Source organism: Stegostoma tigrinum, chromosome 19, assembly GCF_030684315.1.
Source record: "Stegostoma tigrinum isolate sSteTig4 chromosome 19, sSteTig4.hap1, whole genome shotgun sequence".
Lineage (NCBI taxonomy): Eukaryota > Metazoa > Chordata > Chondrichthyes > Orectolobiformes > Stegostomatidae > Stegostoma > Stegostoma tigrinum.
The window spans coordinates 34,494,765-34,514,739 of record NC_081372.1 but is presented as its reverse complement, the minus strand read 5'-3'; the positions used below and the strand labels follow the sequence as shown (position 1 = coordinate 34,514,739).

Below are 19,975 nucleotides of genomic sequence, written 5' to 3'. Positions count from 1 at the left end.
CTCGCTTCCCAAAGCAGCCGAGGACAAATCTGATCCGGGCCTGGCGACTTGTCAATCTTAATGTTTGACAAAATTTTCAGTACATCAGCTTCCTCTATCTCTATCCATTCCAGCATGCACACCTGCTCTTCAAAGGTTTCATTCACTACACAGGTCGTTTCTTTCGTAAAGACAGAAGCAAAAAACTCATTTAGGGCTTCCCCTACCTCCTCAGGCTCCACACACAAGTTCCCTATGCTATCCCTGATCGGCCCTACTCTTTCTTTGACCATTCTCTTATTCCTCACGTAAGTGTAAAATGCCTTTGTGTTTTCCCGGATTCCTTCTGCCAAGCCTTTCTCGTGCCCCCTCCTGGCTCTCCTCAGACCATTTTTGAGCTCCTTCCTTGCCTGCATGTAATCCTCTCTAGCTGAACTTGACCCTAGCTTCCTCCACCTTATGTAAGCTACCTTCTTCCTTTTCACTAGAAGCTCCACCGCTCTCGTCATCCAAGGTTCCTTTATCTTACCCCGTCTTGCCTGTCTCAGAGGGACATATTTACTCATCACTCCCAACAACTGTTCCTTAAACCATCTCCACATGTCTATAGTTCCCTTACCATGGAACAACTGCTCCCAGTCCATGCTTCCTAACTCGTGTCTAATCGCATCATAGTTTCCTCTTCCCCAATTAAATATCCTCCCATTCTGCCTAATCCTCTCCTTCTCCATAGCTATGTAGAATGAGAGAGTGTTATGGTCACTATCACCAAAATGCTCTCCCACCACAAGATCTGATACCTGCCCCGGCTCGTTTCCGAGCACCAAGTCTAGAATGGCCTCTCCCCTCGTCGGCCTGTCAACGTACTGCGTTAGGAAACCCTCCTGAACACACCTTACAAAAACAGCTCCATTCAAATCTTCTGCTCGAAGGAGGTTCCAATCAATATTAGGAAAGTTAAAGTCACCCATTACAACAACCCTACTACGTCCGCACTTTTCCAAAATCTGTCGACCTATGCTTTCTACAATCTCCCTGCTGCTATTGGGGGGCCTGTAGTAAACCCCTAACGAGGTGACTACTCCCTTGCTGTTCCTAATTTCCACCCATACTGACTCAGTAGGCAGATCTTCCTCGACAATGGAAGCTTCTGTAGCTGTGATACCCTCTCTGATTAGTAGTGCTACACCCCCTCCTCTTTTTCCCCCCTCCCTATTCTTTTTAAATGTTCTAAACCCTGGAATATCCAGCAACCATTCCAGCCCATGAGAAACCCATGTCTCTGTTATGGCCACAACATCATAGCACCAGGTACTGATCCATGCTCTAAGTTCATCACTTTTATTCCTGATACTCCTTGCATTAAAGCAAACACACTTTAACCGATCCCTTGGTTCCTTCCCAGGAAAATCCTTCCCACTAGCTGGTCTACCTCTTGCTACTGCCTCACCTGCATCAACGCTCACCTCTGGTATACAGCTCAGGTTCCCACCCCCCTGCCATACTAGTTTAAACCCTCTCGAACTACTCGAGCAAACCTTCCACCCAGGACATTGGTCCCCTTCCAGTTCAGATGCAACCCGTCCTTCTTGTACAGGTCCCACCTTCCCCAGAAGGCATCCCAATTATCAACATATCTGAAACCCTCCCTCCTACACCAGCTGCGTAGCCACGTGTTCAGCTGCGCCCGCTCCCTGTTCCTCACCTCGCTATCTCGTGGCACCGGTAGTAAACCAGAGAACACTACTCTGTTCGTCCTGCTCTGCAGCTTCCATCCTAACTCCCTGAAATCACTTTTTATATCCTCAAACCTATTTCTGGCTATATCATTTGTGCCAATATGTAACACGATTTCTGGCTGTTCACCCTCCCCTTTCAGAACTTTATACACCCGATCGGAGACGTCCCGGACCCTGGCACCAGGGAGGCAACATACCTTCCGGGAATCCCGATCTTGCCCACAAAATCTCCTGTCGATTCCCCTAACTATCGAGTCCCCTACCACGAGTACTTTTCTATTCTGCCCCCTTCCCTTCTTTGCCACAGTGTCAGGCTCAGTGCCAGAGAACTGACTACTATGGCTTTCCTCTGGTAGGTCAACCCCCCCAGCAGTATCCAAAACGGTATACTTATTGCTGAGGGGAATGCCCACAGGGGATCTCTGCACTGTCTGTCTGTCCCCTTTCCTCCCCCTAACTGTAACCCATCTATCCTCGTCCTGAGCCTTAGGAGTGACCAACTCCCGATAACTCCTCTCAATTACCCCCTCTGCCTCCCGAATGATCCGTAGTTCATCCAGCTCCAGCTCCATTTCCCTAACACGGTTTTCAAGGAGCTGTAGCTGGGTGCACTTCCCGCAGATGTAGCCAGCGGAGACGTGTGCCACATCTCCCAACTGCCACATTTTGCAGGAGGAGCAAGCAACTGCCCTAGCATCCATACCCCACTTATCTGAACACCCACTCAATACTAAAGCAGAAAGCTCACTTCAAGTAATAATAACAAATTAATAACAAACTTATGTTCAATAGAGAAAGTTTAGAATGAACCTTACCTTATTAACTAGGTTAGAGGAGGAGGGCGGGTGGGAGACACTACAGTTGTAGAGTCTCGGGTTAAGCCGCCTTGCTGATATATATGGTCACTGCTTTCCTTCCCGGCTGCCCCTCTGGTCCTCGTCACTTCCTCTGATGCTCCCGCTCCTTCTCTGAAAGAGGAAAAAAAAACACCGCTGCCCGCTACCGGTAAGTAATTTTAAAAATAAACTGCTTTACCTTAGCTGCAGTCTTCGGGTCCGTCTTGCCTCCGCTGCTGCTCGCACTCAAAAAGCATTTTGGATGAAACAATTTTGGATACAACCAAGTAAGAGGCATTCACATGCGTATTCCTGTTCTGATGACTACAGATCAATTGCACATTCATGGATTGGCAGACTTTTGTGTGGCTGATTTGGAACAGTGGAATGGGGCAGCGACACATATAGCCAATTAAGTATATCAAAAATACTCTACACAACTAAACTGTTGTACATTCGCAATAGAGGACTGTTTTCTTGCTGCTACCTATTTTCCAAAAGGAAACTGGTAGCTTTACTTGCCAAAGCAAGACATGCCGGTCATTCGTGCTTGATGCAAGCATGCATTGAAGATTGATAAATATAACTAAAATCTCAATGCATGTACAACTAATCCTTGCAGCCACTGCATCTTCTGAAGTTTACCTGATGAGCTACTTTAATTATTTTACAGATATGTCACCCTTATATGAATATCAGAATCTTGCTGAGCTTAATGTGCAATGGCATACGGCCTATAACCTCTTGAGGCTGGTGAAGCCTTATCCACCACCCAGTACCTCCCTTGAATGGTCTAGAGGCCTCAGGTCCCACAAAACATGAGCTGGTGTCCAATTAGCAGCAATATTACAAGCAGTAAGGATTGTATTAGGAGTCCATGGTTTTTAATGGAAATGTGCTTGTAGTATTTCTCAGAGCTTGTCGCCTTCTCATTGAGCTACAAAAGAAAGAAAATGTCCACAATCAGATTCCACAAAGTGGCCAATTTTTCCATGAAATAAAATCTGCTTGTTACCACCTCTGGCGAATCTTTGTTTCAGTCTTCAACAGTGGCTCTGCAAAGAGCCAGAAAATGTAGGTCAATGCTTGTTACTTGAACTTGCTTCTTCTCTTGATCCTTCTCCTTACTCTCCAGTCTGTCCCTTAGCAATATTTGCTATCCAGCACCGCACCCCTGCTCCTATACTTTAACCCATGTGTAACTTACTGGGAGATTAAATCTAAAAAGATACATTAAATCCCATTTCTAAAAATATACACTGTGCCTTTTAGATTTCCTTACCATTTGATGACTGAAATAATAGTTGGTCGACATTGTACCTGGCCTTGTCTTGCATTAAATGGATTCATGGCTGGTAGGGAGTTCAAGGGGTATGGGAAAAGATAGGAGAATGGGGTTGAGAAGTGTATTAGCCATGATCAAATGGTGGAGTAGACTCAGTGGACTGAATGGCTTAATTCTGCTCCTTTGTTTTGAAGCCTGTCGTGGGGCATATCAAGGTGATGCAGATCCACTGGAAATGAAATTTATTTTTGGGTTTTAGTGGATTAGGTACCTATGTATTGCTTTCCATTGCCTTACTTACTCTCTTCCTTCCATAGTCTAATATTGTACATTTGCCTGCCTCTGTAACTTAGACCAGATTTGAATCAATTTTTCAGATTTTGTCATCTATCACACTGTGACAGTTCACTGCTGTGTTATAATGCTGTTGTAATGGAATTTGCTGTTTCAGGCAGCTAAGCTTGAACTAACATCAATATGTAAATTGCAACTTTGAAAGTGTTCAAAAATATACTCAAGGTGTTAATAAAAAAACATTGTTCTGTTAAATGTTTGTATAGGCTGTATTTATACTACATTCCTTAACCTGCTGCTGGGAGTCTCACACCTTTTTTGAGCTTTCATACACTGAGCAAGCTTTTGATTTCTAAAGAATCATCTTCTGACTTTGCAGTCCCAGCCAGAGCATCACCTTCTAAGAGTACACGTATGCAGGGAGGAATTCTCATGATATAGCCTTAGGATTCTTCCAAACTGACAAATGTCTACTGATGCATGAAAACAGTAGAATAATGAAAACTTAGCTTCCATTTACACTGTGAAAATATTTTTGTTATGAGTAAGATCGGATGATGCTTTTCTAACTCAATTTCATGATTACATTGTCATTTCCTCTCCGCAGCTATCTCTTTTGCTATTGACTTCTTTGTAACATCAGAAAAGAGTAAACTTTGGTTATGTAGTTACATGGTGTACATTGGTATCTCAAAGGACTATTATCTGAATATTGTAAGGGTTAAAGGCTTGTTTATTGGTGAGAGTCAGTGGATTGTCTATTCCTTGTATTTTGCACATACTGACGTATTTAGATAGGTAAAGATAAGGTTAACATTAATGATTTTGTATCTGATATTTGGAAATTTGTGTAAATAGTGTCGTAGAGATGTACAGCATGGAAACAGACCCTTCAGTCCAACTCGTCCATGCCAACTAGATATCTCAAATAAATCTGTAGGATAACAAAGTGTGGAGCTGGATGAACATAGCAGGCCAAGCAGCATCTTAGGAGCACAAAAGTTAACGTTTCGGGCCTAGACCCTTCACCAGAGAGCCCAATTTTAGAAGCATTTGGCCCATCCCCTCTAAAACTTTCCTATTTCGATTCCAATCCAGCTGCCTTTTAAATGTTGTAATTGAACCAGCCTCCCCCACTTCCTCTGGCAGCTCATTCCATATATGCACCACCTTCTGAGTGAAACAGTTGCCCATTAGATCCCTTTTAAATCTTTCCCCTCTCACCTTAAACCTATGCCCTTTAGTTTTGGACTTCCCATCTTTAGTAATGACATATACAAAAGAGCAATTGTGAGATTAACTGGGATGTATAAGGTGTATGGTATTGTTAATAATCTTCTGTACCTATTCTGTAGTATCTTCATTACCAAAACTGTCCCTTTTGAGCTGAAATTTGCACTCCCTCACTGGCTGTGGGTGCAGTGGTAAAGGGTGTTTGTACTCTTTAAATTCTGTGAGCGACCTGTCTGGTACCTTACAATTGTGCTGTGCGTGGCCCACCCACTAGCGAGGCACTTGAAGATCTCAAGTAGGCAAATAGTTTCTGTTCAAAGACCATAAGATGTAGGAGCAGAATTACACTGTTCAGCCCATCAAGTCTGCTTCAACATTTGATCATGGCTGATACAATTTTTGGCTCCATTCTCCCTGCTTTTACTCCGTAATCTTTAATCTCCTGACCAATCAAGAATCTATCTGTCTGTCTTAAATAAACTCACTGATTTGGCCTCCATAGTCTTTGGCGGCAATGAGTTCCACAGATTCACAATCTCCTCATCTCAGTTCTAAAGGGTTGTCCCTTCATTTTCAGATTGTGCCCTTGGTCCTAGTTTGCCCAGAAGTGGAAGCACCTTCTTCACGTTCACTGTATCCACTCTAAGTTTCAGTGTGATTCCCCCTTCGTTTTCTAAACTCCATTGAGGACAGAATTAGGGTCCTCAACTGCTCCTCGTATGACAAGCTCTGTAGCCTTCTTGAAATGAGTGCTAACATTGCATTTGTTTTCCTAACTGCCAACTTAATCTGCTTGTTAACCAGAAAAGAATCCTGAGCTAGGATTCCTAAGTTCGTTGGTACTTCAGATTTCGGAATCCTTTCCCCATTTAGAAAATAGCCTTTACCTCTATTCTTCCCACCGGAGTACATAAGCTCACACTTTCCCACATTGTATTCCATCTGCCTCTTCTTTTGTAACCCTAACTCCTTTAGCTCATCCAAGTCTTTTGCAGCCTCCCTGCCTTGACAACACTACCTATCCCTCCACCTAACCTTGAGTCATCTGCAGACATAGGAATAATGTCCTTCCGTCCTTCTTCATGTAGATTGTTAATACATACTGTGAATAGTTGTGGTCCCAACACTGACCCCTACAGAACTCCACTAGTTACTGATTCCCATCCTGGAAAACATTCCTTTATCCCCATTCTAATACCAGTCCTCTCCCCGTACCAGTGCCTTGCGCGTAGCACCATGGGCTCTTATCTTTATTTAGCATTTTCTGTGTGGCACTCCATCAGAGGCCTTCTGAAAATCGAAATAGATCATATCCACTGGCTTTCCTTTGTTTAACTTGCTTGTAACCTCTTCAAAGAATTCTAACAGACTTGTCATGCATGAACCCTTGCCGTGTTGACTCACCCCTATTTCACTTCTAAGTGCTAAGGCCTCATTGTGCTGTTGCCACAATTTAACTGTCATTGGAGAGGTGCACACAAAAGTCAGCCTGACAGCTTTCCTTAAGTTTTTGACATTTAGGATTCCAAGGGCCTTTCATTGCAGGCATCCTCAGGACATCAGAAGGCCACTGCAAGGTTTTATCTGCATTAAGTTGCCTTCCCCCATTGTTCTGTCGAATTGTTGCACCCACATGCAATCAGTGCCAGACTGGCACCAGGTGAGACCCCTAAAAGCTGACCCAAGTACTGATCCAGTGGCTCATAGCTCTTTCCCAGTGTACAAGAGAGTTTCCGTACTTTGATGGCCAACAGCTCCCCGAAATGAGGTTTCTATTCTCTGAGGAATCGAAATCCAGCTTCCAGCCTGTTTGTGGATGTGGAATGTTACAGTGTAGAATTTCAACTACAGACATCTACAGTGTAAATGGCTTGTTAGTCAGTGAATAGTATTACAAAAGAAGGTGACATAATAGAATAAATGGTATGACCTTAGCTCTGAAGATATTGAAACAAAGGTCAGAGAATTGGGGCTACATGTGCTGATAGCCTTCTCCCAGGATTGCCCTTTCTTTGAGTACAGTTCATTGGTGAAATTGCTGAATTTACCCTTGTGGTATTGTAAGTCAGAGATGTAATTAAGATAGGCAAAGATGATAGTTGTATGATAGAGAATTTTGACTAATACCATCATGTCTTTTTTCAGCACATTATTGCGAGAGAGACAATCAAAGTGAGGGCACAGGGTATACACCCATGTATTTCAAGGATGAGGTCTGTTTCCCATGTCTGTTTTGTAACTGTTAGGTTGTTATATTTATGGATTAGCTGGCTGTCAGTGTGAAAAGCTTGAGATTGTGGTGTATGGTCCTTGGCAACCTTGAGTGAATGTGAAAATCTGACTTACCATGGTTTTGTGACCTCTGACATGGTTAATTCCAGCTTACACAGTAAACCCACTACATGAAACATCATATCAGAAATGTGTTGCAGCAGTTAGGGTTTTCCAGAGCTGTAAGAGGACAAGAAAGGCAAGGAAGTATTAGACGTCGTTCTGTTCCTTTGAATTACTCAGTAAATCAGAATGACTGACTATGAATTTTCAAGACCCTAGAGCTGTGGAACTGAAAGGGAATATGAGGCTTATGAACTGGCTATAGAGTTAAACAAGAAACCTGAATAAAAAAGAGTAGCAACTTTGTTAACACAGCAGAGATCCAAGAGTCATTGTGTATTAGACATCATTGAGAAACAGAAAAGCTATACTGGAAAAATTTTAAAGGCCTTGATAATGTTTAAACCATCTACATTATGTTACTTATGAACAGTATGTGTCAAACTTATGAGCACAGCGGTAAAGAAAATCAAAAATGTAGAAGGGCCCACACAAAGATCATGGAGGACGCCAAAACAAAAGAATAAGAAGCGTATCCAGCATGAAGAAAGCCAGACTCCAGCTGCAAGAACCTGAATCACTTTGCAGACAAGTGTTGATTAAGAGAGAGGCAAGGTATAAAAGATTTATGCTGGGCGGATGTCAAATGATGATTCTGATGTATCAGGTTCACACCATCAGCTCTAAAGGTAATAAAGTGTTTTATGACTGTTAGAATAATGACTGCATAAGTAGAAAGTTACACTTCCAGGTGACACTTTAATATAATCATTGAAGGTAAAGCTGAGGCTATATATTGGAATGATATTCATTGCTAAAGGATAGATTAAGCTGAGAGTCCAGTGCAGTTTGAAGAACAAAGATCTGCAGTTGCAAATAATAACATTTAAGCAAAATCCAATCGTCTCAGCTGAAACAAGTCTAAGTCTCCACTGGCAGCCCTACTTATGCCAGGGAGATTTACAGTTTTTCATTTGCCACTCAGCCATTGTCTGCTGAAGAGATCCTAAAATAATATAAAGGTGTTTTTATAGATAAACAAAAGAATGAACTGTGGATGCTGGAAATCAGAAATGGAAACAGAATTTACTGGAAAAAGTCAACAGATCTGATGGCATCTGTGGAGGGAAAGCAGAGTTAACGTTTCAGGTCCAGTGACCCTTCTTCAGAACCGATTGTAGCTAGGAAAAGGAGGGGCAGTGGTAAATGATGGGTGAGGATGAAGCCCAGCAAGAACAACAGTTGAACAGTCAAAGGAATGGGTAAAGGTCATCCCGGGTCATTCAGTGGCTGTTATTGGTGCTTGAGGAACATGATGGTGTGATGAAGTGGCAGGTCAACTGAAAGCTCAGGGTCATTTTTGAAGACAGAATTATAGGTGTTCTGCAAAGCAATCACCCAGTCTGCCTTCCCGATATAGAGGAAGCCACATTGTGAGCAGCAAATTCAGTGGACTAGATTGAGTGAAGTGTAGGTAAATCGCTGCTTCACCTAGAAAGTGTGTCTGAGGCCTTGGATAGTGAGAAGGGAGGAGGTAAACAGGCAGGTGTTCCACCTTCTGCGATAGCAGGGTAAGTTGTTGTGCTGGGGTGGGGAGGCGTGGATCGGGGTATCCAGGAGCGAAAGGTTTCTGCAGAAAGCTGACAAGGAACTGTTCCCTTTAGGACACCCTGGTCCACGCCTCTTCCACTCACAACAACCCCCTATACCCCCACGGCATCTTCACGCGATCACAGAAGGTGTAGTACCTGACTGTTTGTTTACTTCTTCCCTCCTCACTGCCCAAGGCCCCTGACACAACGTCTGGCTGAAGCAGTGATTTACCTGCACTGTACTCAATGTAGTCTTCTTACATGCAGCTCACAAATTGGTCTCTATATTGTGGAGGTGACATGCAGACTGGGTGACTCCTTTGCAGAACACCTACGTTCTGTCCATAAAGACGACTCTGAGCTTCCAGTTGCTGCCAATTCAACACACCACCACATTCCCTGGCTGACATCTACCTTGAGCTTGCTCTAGTGTTCCAGCAAAGCTCAGCACAAGCTGGAAGAAGAGCATCTCATTCTGTAGCCTTTAGGACTCAGTATAGAGTTCAGTAATTTTAGGACATGAGCAAGGTGCTCTCTTACCTTTACCCCAATGCCCACACATGGGCTGCTACCAAAACCATCCCATTGCCAGCCACTAATGGTCCCAATTAGCAGCTGTTGATTCTCCCAGGCTGACCTTAACTCCTTCTTTTGTTTGTCCACCTGTTTTTCTCTTGCTGTCTGTGCTTCATCTATTACTTACACCTCACCTCACCCCATCCTCAGCGCATGTACCAACTGTTTCCTAGCTCTAGTCAGTTTTGATGAAGGATCACTGAACCTAAAATATTAACTCTGCTTTCTGTCCACAGATGCTTCCAGACCTACTGAGTTTTCCCAGAAATTTGTGTTTTTTTAATAGGTCTCACGTATCTCCTGGTGATTATTGTCTCTAAGCAGGTGGGAGTTTGAAACCAACAAAATATCTGTCAAGACTTCCAACTGCCTTCAAGTCCTGCCTCAAAGGTTATGTTAGGGAAAGATAAACTAGAAAAGGGAGTAATGAAGAGTGACAACTGATGGTCTAAATTAGCAGTTGAAAAACCTATAAGCTGAAAGAATGTGTAGATCCAAAGGATCTCAATGAAGAAATCTCACTACACCATATCAATCATTGAAGAAATTCTGCCACAACCTTCCATAGATACAAGTGATATTTATTGGCAAATAAAGCAAAATGAAAGCATTCTAGGTGCCATGTGAGTGATGCAGATTGTTGTACGTGTCATTTAACATTTCCACTGCTTGAGAAATGGGTAGGTTGGAGGCATGTTGAGCTTAAGTTCGCAAATTTTTGCAGTTTTAATTTTTCCTCCACTTGTTCTAACAGCAGGTCACCCAGTCTGGGGAAGTGGTTTTCCCCAACCCACAAAATGGAGTTTGATCAGCTTAAGATAGTCAGTGATCTTCCCAGGAGGGAAGCTATAATGAATTTTTCTGGATGTAATGATATGATGCAAGAAGCTGTCACAGACACACACAGAATCGACCTAACTGCTAGAGATAGCTCACCAGATGGACCCCTGGCTAAACAGAGAGGGGAAAAAAAAAGCAAGTGCAAGATGCCTGAAGTCAAATACATAGGCCATGCACAGCAAAAGGATTTCACCTAAATAAAAACCGAAAGAACTGTGGATTCTGTAAATCAGGAACAAAAACAAAGTTTCTGGAAAAGCTCAGTAGGCCTGGCGGCATTTGTGAAGGAGAAAACAGAGTTAATGCTTCGGGTCCGGTGACCATTCCTCAGAACTCTCACAACTCAAAGCATTAACTCTGTTTATTTCTTCACAGATGGTGCCAGACTTACTGAGCTTTTCCAGCAACTTCTGTTTTTGTTCTGGATTTCACCTAAATCCTAGCAAGGTCAGAACTGTAGCAGAGATACAGTGGCCAACAGATCTGAAAGTGGTGTAATGAGTTTGTTGGTTTCATGAATTACTTAGCAAATTTCTTGCCTAATTTGTCATCACTGTGAGCCTCAAAGAATGTTTACTGCCAAGGATGTGTAATGGAATTGGGGCACCTAACAAGAAGAAACATTCATGGGAATTTAACAACCAAAGACAACCTTGTCTAGCATCATATCTTTTAATGTATTTTCCCAATGTATTGTAACTAATTTGTCCCTCATAGCTTCAAGGCTTCCTTTATTGAGGTAAAGACCAAAGTTTCGAAGTGAAATATATCACTTTCAAACTTAATGTAACATACTACTAAATTATGGTCACTACGTCCTAAAGGTTTCTTTACGACAAGATTATTAACTAGCCCTTTTTCACTGCAAAAGTTTTGTGACCCACTTGGAAAAGCGCACTAATTCACAAGCCCCACTATTCCTGGAGTGGTCACAGAAGTTCAACTGGGGACTTTTGTCTAATGGAATCAGGTTAGCAAAAAAAAACACTTCTGATACTGAACTTCAGTTTTGAATTTTACAAGAGGAGCCAGGTCTGAATATCTTATTTGCCAGTTTTACTTGTTTCTCCTACTTGGAATTTTAAGTGGATGAATAAAGTTCAACAGTTTCTTTTTAAGGATTATCTTACCTTCTAAGTACTGTTTTGTGGGACAGCTAGTGTTGAAGATGTGCTGTTAACTAGTTCCTCAATGGCAATGTGGGAAAGCCTGCTCTCTGAAAACTCTTGTCTAAAAAATGACAGAGTAACTATGTTCTGAGGTTTCCTCAGACTCAATGGCTCCAGTACTTGCTTGAGATGTCAAAAGATTGGAGCAGATGGTTTTCAATACACTCTGAAGAAATTATCCGGAAGGCATGTTGTTCTCAACAGGTTACAACTAAGATTGACAAGGTGGGCTGCCTGTTGGGTATTGGGTTCAGACATCACAAGGGAAATGGGTGTCAGATATCATGGGCATGTTTTGAACATTCTGATTGGGAAGAGGTATTGTTGAGAGACAGTTCATGAGTGGGGGAATGAATCATTCATCATGGGGTAATCTGATCATGGCAGTGTTGGGCATACAAGCAGTGTAAAAGGGGACATAGCTCAGATATCTATCCATTGTTGCTACTTTTTACCAAATTGGTTTCCTGAAGCCTGGAATTGGCAGAATCCATATGGCAAAAACAATATTTTGCCTTACCTGGTGTTTGAAAACAGATTGGTCACCTACCCATTTCACCTGTCTCTGATAAAATGGAAATGGGTGGGGTGGAGGCATGTTGGGCTTATGTTTGCAAATTTTGCTGTTTAATTTTTTCCTTCACCTGTTCCAACAGCAGGTCATCCAGACTGTGGAGTTGGTTTTACACAGCCCACAACATAGATTTTGATACTTCAGCACAGACCTAGAGAAACTAACGGAGAATGGCAGGGCAGCGGATGGGGTGCGCCTTTGTTTACCTGTCCTTGCGAGTTTGAGTGTCAGATTGAGCCTTATTTATTTGAGTCACTATCTTTCTTGCCAGCTTAAATGTGTTTAGAAATAAGTTGTAGAAAAGATGCAGACTTGGAGTTAGACTTTAAAATAAATGGAATTGAAATTAAATGCCTGATGCAATTTCATAACAATTTATGCCTAAAAGGCCAAAAATCACATGACACCAGGTTATAGTCCAACAGGTTTATTTGCTGTGACGATTTCTGTCAGCAATTGAAAAGTTAAACTTTAAGAAGTTCTGCCTCATGATTTAATTTTAAGTTTTGCACACTACTCCAGTGAACTAGCGTTACCAGGAGCTACATTTAATTAGTGCAGTTCTTAGTTCTGTTTTGATTCAGAAGATTGAAGTTCATTGTCATAAAAAATACCGTTAAGACTCCTCCGTCATATGTAGACATAAATAGAAAGAGGTCAGAACCAGTGGTAATATTAATATGTAATTCTCAGAATAACATTAAGTTTCAACATTGCAATTCAAAGTTAGTTGTTAAACTTAAAAATTACTGATTTTAATTTTGTCTAAAGTGATTCCAAAATAAATGCTAATGTATAATGTTCAATAATTACTTTCAAGAATTATCTTACCTTTTAAGTACTGTACTTGATAGAGAGGTCACCTTGTGTGTGTATGATACAGACTAGCTATTGCACATGGGATCAAATGTGGTTTTCTGATGAAGCACCGTTACAGGGCAGAAAATCAGTCTTCCAGAGTAAAGACAACTCTTGGTTTATTTTTTATTTAAATTATAGATCCCTAAGTCCACATGTATAATAGAAGCTGCTAACGTAAATGTGTTAAACTGTAACTACATAAACAGACTGGGGAATTTGCTGTCACCATGATTAAAGTGAACATAGCGAGAAAATTTGACTCTAATGCAAATATTAATGCGTAAGCTTTGATTTACACGCAAGTAGTGCACACCATTTGTGATTATGCTCTGCACAGTATTACACTCCTCCAAAATGAGGAAAAGGCCAAGTTCTGTAAGCAGCGGAGCGCTTGAAAGGAGCAAGAACACCTTAGATTCATATATTCGTGGTGCTTTTTCGATGGTAGGTCGGTTAGCTCAGTTGACTGGCTGGCTGGTTTGCAATGTAGAGTGACGCCGACAATGCAGTTCAGTTCCCACACTGGCTGAGGTCACTATAATCCACTCCTTATCTCCCCTTGCCTGAGGTATGGTGACCATCTGGTTAACTGCCAACAGTCATCTCTCTCTCTCTCTCTCTCTCTCTAATAAGAGAGCACCTCTATGGTCCAGAGGGCTTATGGTGATTTTACTTACTTCTAGAAAACTTATTTATTTGAACATCAGAATGTGATGTGAATATATATGTGGAAACAGCAAAGTTTCATGGAAATTAATTACATTAACTGTAATTGCAAACTGTAAGAATGCTTGCTGCTTCGCAGCTTAGGATAGTTTCTAAACAAAAAGTACAAAAGCAAAGGCAAAGAATGCTGGAGAAACTTGGCTGTGCCTTTCACTTCTGAAGCAGAGTCAATGTTAACTGGATTTCTTTCTCAGATTCTGCCGGACCTGTTGAGTTTCTCCAGCATCTGCAGTATTTTTGCTTTATTTAAAGAAAAATGTCAGTTGCGTTCAAAGTTTCATTTTTCATTGTTGAATTGGTGTAATTTGAAAGAAAGCATGCAGAATGGAGCATCAGGCATACCTGATTTGTGCAAGTTACTATAACTGCAGGCGTTGGCCTGTTTACTTCTGAGTGATCCAAGATAACTGTTGGCTCAGGCTCCAGATAGGAGTGAGTCAATGTTATAGCTACCATCTGTTGCCAGGAAACTTGTATTAGTGTTGTACCATTGTAATAGCTCTGTCACGGGAGACAAACATCATGATGGTCACCTTTATTTTACAAAACTGTTTGGGTTGAATCGGAGGTTATAAAGTTAAAATCTAAAGAACCAACCCACTTCAAACTCTTTCAGTTTTGATTTGAACAGGGGCAGTGATCAATCCACTTTTGGAAGACTTGTCAGTAATCCACATTCTATCGGAAGCTGCAATGCCTTAATCTTAAGTGGACAAACAGGCTGGACGAAAACAGCAGACCTGGTTGGTGGATGGGAAGAACGAATCCGGTTGGTTGCTGGAGAGAAAAGTCACGAGGTGGAATGGGAGAGAGCATGTGGGGCTGGAAGGGGAGGGAGGGAATGGGTGGCAAGGTTATTTGAAATTGGAGAACTCTATGTTGAGTCCTCCGGACTATAGGGTGCCCAGGTGGAAGATAAAGTGGTGGTCTTCAAATTTGTGTTCCAAATCACTGCGACACTAGAGGATGCTGAGGATGGACATATTGGAGGGGGAGTGGGATGGGGAGTTGAAATGGGCAGTGATTGGGAGGTTAGCTTGGCCATTACAGGCGAGGTGAAGATGCTTGGCGAAATGATCATCTGGTCTACGTTTGATCTCACCAACATAGAGAAGACCAGAGCGGGAGCACTGATGCAATAGACTAGGTTAGAGGAGATGCAGGTGAAGCTCTCTCTCACTTGGAAGTACTGTTTAGGGCCCTGAATGGAGGTGAGGGAGGTGGTGTTCGGGCAGGTGTTGCATCTTCTACGGTTACAGGGGTAGGCACTGTCTGGGTTGGGGTAGTTGATGGGGAATATGGTGTGAACTAAGGAGTAACAAAGGGAATGGTCCTTGCAGAAGACAGAGGGATGAGGAGTTCCGGATGGAATCACAAGCTTTTGGAGTGCTGCTACTTTGTCGGGTGGAGTGACTTCACGTGATGAAGGAACAATGCTCTGAATGTTTGATTTCAAATAAACCTGTTGGACTATAACATGATATCATGTGACTTCTGACTTTGTCCACCCCTGTCCAGCACCTCAACACCTTGGGAAACCTGGTAGATTTAAAAAAAAAGGAGGAAAGAAGTGGTGGAATGCAGTGTGGAGCTGGAAGATGGATAAGATGCACAAAATGCTTGAGAATGAAAAAGAGCAGGTGTTTCTCTTTGGCCCAAGCTAACCCTTCATAATCTGTCTATTTGAAATCTTGCAACCCGCCATTTCCTCTGATTTCTCCCCTGAACACAGGCCAAACTTTGCTGCTTCATTGGACCAATCCTGGCTCAATGAGGAGTGCTTGAAGACATTCAGAGGGAAGCATCTGGAATTCATTAAAAATGAATTGCCAAACTAGTGAAACTATAATCCATGCCTACATACATGTTAAATAAGGAAAGCAGCATGCTTGCTGACTTAATAAAACCATCCCACAACTAATATATTTGTGCAAAGTTCAGCAGTCCTGCCATATCTGGTGATGAAAGGTAATGAGCAATTGAACAAATAACCAGAGGCAGAGGTTCCACAAACATCCCCATCCTCAATGTTGGCACTGCCTGCCATATTAGTGAAAATTTGCAAATCTGAACAATTTGTTTCTGTCTAACCAATTTTAGTCAAGTGTATTGAGTGGATGAACCATCATTGTCCCTTCCTAAGGTGCCCTCCCATCTAAGATGTTCAGTGTTATGAACCTTGAGAGACTGATGGCCTTAAAAAAGAGATTTGAACTTCCAGTGACTGACTCAAAGGATCACCTAGCAAGTTGGCAAATTTCAAGAATTCTACTGTAACAAATGAATTAAAAGCAACATTGACTAAACACAGTATAGTCAGCAAGTAATTAATACTCTGCACCACAAAATATATTGTCAAAATGGTTTAACGTGATTGAAAACTCTATGCTGCAGAGATGTTCCACTTCTTCCATGAGCTGCAGATTTTACAGGAACCAGTTCAACAGCACTCCCTACTTCCTCCTCTTGTTTTACCAACGTGTAACAATAGGTGACATTTGAAAGGTGGTACTTTCCAATTCTGCTGGAGCCCTAAACTGAGTATAAACTGTTCAGTCTGCTGCAGCAATTTTTTTCACCCCTCTTTTGTGCTCTCCAATTGAATCTTCCATATTAGAATGTGACAGAATACATTTCTCTGACTAGAGATCCTATTTCCGCTTGCATTTCTGCCTGATTGCTTACAGAGAACTTAGTGACTCATTCTCTTTGCTAAACACACCCTTTTCCCCCTCTGTGAGACCTTTATTGCCCAAAAACTCAGAGACTGAATGTCTGCCCACAGTTAGCCCAGCTGCTTAAATGTTTGTTTACATATATGAACACTTTAGACACTGCTCCCTGTAAAGTCACAATCCGTGCTTCCCTGTGACAAGGTAACCAAGCTATCCAGGCTTGTTGCTGGGCAGAATTTAAAGCTGGTAACGTGAACTTTTTCACTACTCATTTAATATGAAATTAAGGAGACTGTTTCAAAGTACAATCATCTTAAAACCTCAGATTCAAAAAATAATCAATTTGAGTCACATCAAAAGGTGTGGGAAGTCTAGAAATCTGAAAGCATAGGATACAGTGATTTTATTTTTCTTTTGATTAACCTATTTTTCTAAACAACTTGATAATATTACACACCTCTGGAGCAAGTGGAACTTGAACCCAAACCTCTCAGTTCATGAGTAGGGGCACTACCACTGTGCCACAAGAGGGCTCTGGGTCTGTTTCTTTTTCCAGGACCAAATAGTGCCCTGCCGCAAATAGTGGCAAAGGCTGTGGTCTGTGAGAGAATTCAGCTGTCCTATTAAAGATTGGTACTCCAGGACTATTCTACCCTAATCAAATGCTACAAGATTAGCATCTACTTGACAAGTATGGAAAATTGCCCAGTTGTCCACAAAGCAAAACAAATTTATCCTGGCTCACTACCACCTCATATCTACTCTTAATCATTTGCAAAGTGTTGGACCGTGTTATTGACAGTGCTGCAGCACTGTTTCAGCATGCTCCCTGATGCTTAAATCATATTCCCCTGAAAACAATGAGCTCCAATCATTGTTATCTCTTGGGCCCAAACTTGGGTAAAAAAGTTGAGTTTCAAAAATGGGGTGAGAACGACTCCTTTGAAAGCAATGTAACGTTTAACCACTTATGGTGTCAAGGAGTCCTAGCCAAACTGAATTCAGTGGGAATCCATGGGAAAACTCTGCTTTGGTTGGAATCATACCAAACAGAAAGGAAAATGGTCTGCACCAAACAGAACTAAGCAGCTCAGAGCTGCAGGAATTCCTCAGGTGCTAGATCCACTATTTTTTTATCTGATTTATTAGTGACCTACTGTTGATCATTACCAAAAATGGGATTTTTGGTAATAATTGCATGGTGTTCAGTACCATTCACAACTTTTCAGATCCTGAAGTGGTCCATGCTCGTATTCAGCAAGACCTGGACAGCATCAAAAATGGGTTTATAAGTGGCAAGCAGTTTTTCCACTATACAAGCACCAAACAATCTTGTGGCACAGTGGTAGCATTGAGAGAGGCTCGGGTTCAAGTTCCAACTGCTCCAGAGGTGTGTAATATGGTCAGGTTGTTTTGTAAAATGGGTTAATGAAAAGAAAAAAAAATCACAGTGTCCTGGGCCTTCAGACTTCTCTGCCTTGACTTTCTGTGCCTTTTGATATGACTCAAATTGATTAATGTTATGAACCTGATGTTTTATAAGATGATTGTGCTTTGAAACAGTCACTTTGATTCCATTTCAAATGAAGCAATGAAAAAGGTCACATTACCTGCTTTAAATTCTGCCTGGCAGCAGGTGTGGATGCCTTGGTTACTGTGTCACAGGAAGCATGGATTATGACTTTATAGGGAGCAGTGTTTAGAATGTTCATATACGTAAACAGACTTCTAAGCAGCTGGACTAACTGTAGGATCTCTCGTCAGAGGAAGTCTAACACTCTTTGATGTTCAATGATGTTACCATCAATGAACTCCCCACTGCCAACATACTGAGGCCTAACATGAATTGGAAACCAGAAAAATACTATAACAGCAGTTTAAAGATTGGGATTCTGACAAAGTATTTTGCTTCTTCTCTCTCCAAAGCCTGCCACCGTGTACACAGCATGTGATGAGTATAATGAAATACTCTGCACTTGCCTGAATGATTGCATCTCCGACAGCACTGAAGGAACTTAGTGCTATTCAGGACAAAGCAGCATCTTTATCAACCTCATCAGTCACCTTCAACATTCACCCCCTTGATCACCAATGCACAGAAGCAGCAGTGTGTATCATGTAAAAGTTGCATTCCATCAATTTACCAAGGTTCCTTCAGCACCCTCTCCCAAACACACAACCTCTACCACCTAGAAGAACAGGGGTAGTAGATGGATTGGAGTCTGAGTGCCACACACACACTTGGATGTCACACACAATGTTGACTTTGAACTATAATCCTGTTCCTTCACTGTTGATGGATCAAAATTTTGTAACTTCTTCTCTAACAGCTGTGTAGGTATACCATCACCAGATGATCACCACCTCAGTCTCATCTCCAGGGCAATTAGAGTGGACAAATTACAAGAACGAATCTAAGGTTAAGAATAATCTCATTATTAAATATCAGTGTTGGATGGATGCCCATCTGTTGTAGCCTATGGAAATATTTCCTGTATGACTGCAGTAAATTAGTTGCTAATCTGAGAATAAAGGTAGTAAAAGGAAATGTTTCCTGGTGGGCATGGTCAAACGGACAATTATTATTGTGCTACTAACTGCATGGTGGAGCAAGTATTTATTTTACAACTCTTAAAATAATATGCAGATTACTTTTACATAACTTTGCTAATATGCTGAGCTTGAAGGTTTGGTCACTGTCCAGGTTTATTTTTAACTTTCCTGCCTCCATCTGTGCTCCTCCAGAAAATTCCCATGCTCTGCAGCTCCAAATCACGAGATTTAACCATTGATATTTGAGAATAGCTCACTTCAAACTTTTTAAAGTCATCAAACACACGTCTATTATCATTTTGCTGAGGGACATTGACAAAAAAGTACTGCACTGGAGTACAGAAAAGATGGACTCTGCTGTGTGGTAAGGCAGAGCATGTGTAAATGCCATTAGAATGGAGGCTGTCAGTTAACCCTGTCCTCAATCTCTGGAGATTTTGAATACATTGGTTCATAAAGTGCCTGACTGTGTTGGACATGTACATAAAATATGGTCATATTAGATCAATAGGATCTCTATTTACTTTTTAATTGTGATCTGAGTAGGAGGCTCAACTGGGTAGGAGGCCCTACTGAAAGGAATGGAAGTACTTTGAGGGGGAGTGTTAAACTTTCCTTTATATAGCCAGGAGAATTGAGTGTTTCTTCAGGCACCACAAGGAATAGTTGATCTCTTCTGTGTTCCTTCATCGGTTGAGAGACTTTGAAA

At 41.8% G+C, this 19,975-nt stretch overlaps 1 protein-coding gene and 1 long non-coding RNA gene across 4 annotated transcripts in view; one reads left to right on the top strand and one right to left on the bottom strand.

Annotated features, from left to right (window-relative positions):
- Positions 1 to 19,975, top strand: part of LOC125461336 (junctophilin-2-like) — a 106,416-nt gene that overhangs the window by 35,956 nt on the left and 50,485 nt on the right. The window lies entirely within an intron of this gene.
- Positions 1 to 19,975, bottom strand: part of LOC125461343 (uncharacterized) — a 40,898-nt gene that overhangs the window by 6,346 nt on the left and 14,577 nt on the right. The window contains exons 2-3 of one of the 2 annotated variants that reach the window (XR_007249478.2): positions 7,713 to 7,817; positions 2,534 to 3,491 (exon numbers count right to left, since the gene is read on the bottom strand). This is a non-coding gene — a long non-coding RNA (uncharacterized LOC125461343). Of the gene's footprint in view, positions 1 to 2,533; positions 7,818 to 19,975 lie in introns of both variants that reach the window. The other variant, XR_009446932.1, reaches the window with a different exon arrangement.